We start from the raw sequence: 2,176 nt of genomic DNA on the forward strand, positions 1-2,176 counted from the left end.
TGGTGTGGGGGATCGAAACTGGGTTAATACGATCAGCCAAAGCAGTAGCGAACTTTCTTTGACCATTATACTTAGAATCGACTGTGTGTGGTCAGGCTTGGCAGGGCTAAACGGCCCCCATGGGCCAGCCATTGTAACCCCTCCCGCCCCTTCCATTGAGGTTTCCCCCTCCCTTGTGACTTCCGTCAAAGGATAACTGTTCTGGAAGGAAGTGGACGTTTTGCTTCTTGGTGTTTCTGTCAGGTATTAATTCTGCCTCGGTTCTTCCGAATAGGTGTATCGGGAGAGCAAAAAGATGTCGTTCTTTGTAACGGAGACTGAGCTCGCAAGATGGAAGCCATTGTTATGGCTTGATTGCATTTCTAAGTGCCCGGTTTTTTATTCAACCCTTCATTTAACAGTAGGAACTTCTGATTGCGTGGGGGCAATTGACTCTAGATTTTGAATTACATTCTAATGATACTAGCTGAAACATATTGGATACTAGTTGCCACACAGTGACACTAGTTGCGACATGTTGGATATTAATGTCTATGCTATAAATACTAGCTAGTGTGCTGTAGATACTAGTTGATATACTATAGATTCTAACTGCTGTGCTATAGATTCTCGTTGTTATACTATAGATGCTAGTTGCCATACTATAGACACTAGCCTCGACTATACTGATACTCTGTCACAACCATATATATCAGATTCCTAAAATACTATCTCTTAAGCAGTGGATACTAGTCACTGTACCACAGATACTAGATTTTCTACATCCTCCTTCGCAAAATAAAACCACTATAAATTGCAATTATCGCAATACTACCTCTCAAATCTTCGATACTAGTCATTGTACCTTAGATACTAGTATTGTACATCCTTTACCACGACATGCAACAATTACAAAACCGCCATCGCTCAATACTAGTGCCGAAATATTGGATACTAACCGTTACATCATAAATGCCAACTACTCCGCAGCCTACATTCACAGGAAATGAAATTTTTGCTCATGATCACCCCTCGAGAAATATCAAGAACGAGCGTATCAACCGCCGTGAATCCCGCTTCAGCGTGGATAACTATTGTTTCCACTTAGTTAAAGACACGTAGCCGGCGGCGATTTCGCGGCTGTTCGAAGAACACAGGCCGGGTTAGAGGTTAATCCTCGCGAGGGGGTTGCTTGCGTGCTCAGGGATGTAGGCGTGGGACGCACGTCGAGCCCTGCGCACAGTACGCGTGCTGGAAACGGTTGTGGAAGCCGCGCCGGAAGGCTTAGTCTGCGCGCGACACTTGCCCGAGACGCGTCGCGTCAATCTCCCGCTGGAAAACGCGTCCCGACGCCTGTTCCTTTGACCAGACAGAAGGAAACTCGTCTCGATCACTTAGAGAACCTCTCGATCATTGTACGACAATGATCTTGCACCTCTTCGACGCGATACCATGGATGGTACCATGGGGTGTACCCCACTTATGGCTATTTTAATAATCCTGAAACTGTGAAAAAGGATTTCTTTAGAAAAGAAAAATTGTTTCCTTGAAAAATAGTGGCTGAAGAGATGATTCTACTAAATTCAGTTCTCATGGAAGATCATCTTCGCGTAGGAACTGAGGCTTTCTGTGAAGATCGAGGGTTTTGAATCTTCGTTCAGTAGAGGATCATCTTCCTGCTTGTAGATAATTTTTTAAAAAAGTTTTAATGAAGTTTTGAGTTGGAACAGAGTTAGCAGATGGTATTGTACAGCTCTCGACGACGAATGGAATAATTGCCAGGCTGTTGCGTGCAATTGGACCCCCATTGTCCCGGTGTCGTGTACCAGGCAGACTGTTTCAAAGACTGGAAGCTTAATATTGGACACCTGTAATGGTTCCAAGCATGAATTCCTGTGGAATACTCATCGGCAAGTGTTTAGAAAACTCTGTCAAAGAAATTGAGGAACTTTTCACAGTTGGAAGACGAATTTCAGGGTTTTCTGATCAGCTGGAATGATCAATTTGAAAAGAAATTGCACAAAGTGGACCAAGTGTGGGATTTTCGTGTGAAACTTTGAGCAAAGACTAGATTTTTAGTTGTGAAAGAGTAAGGTTCAGTGATGAGGCTGGAAAGGAGTAAGAAAGATCGGCTGGATCCTCGTGGAAGATTGATCAGCGAGCCTGATAGAGCCAGCAGAGGAGACATCGCTGTGAA

This window comes from Habropoda laboriosa, unplaced genomic scaffold, assembly GCF_001263275.1.
Source record: "Habropoda laboriosa isolate 0110345459 unplaced genomic scaffold, ASM126327v1 scaffold295, whole genome shotgun sequence".
NCBI classification, from domain to species: Eukaryota; Metazoa; Arthropoda; class Insecta; order Hymenoptera; family Apidae; genus Habropoda; species Habropoda laboriosa.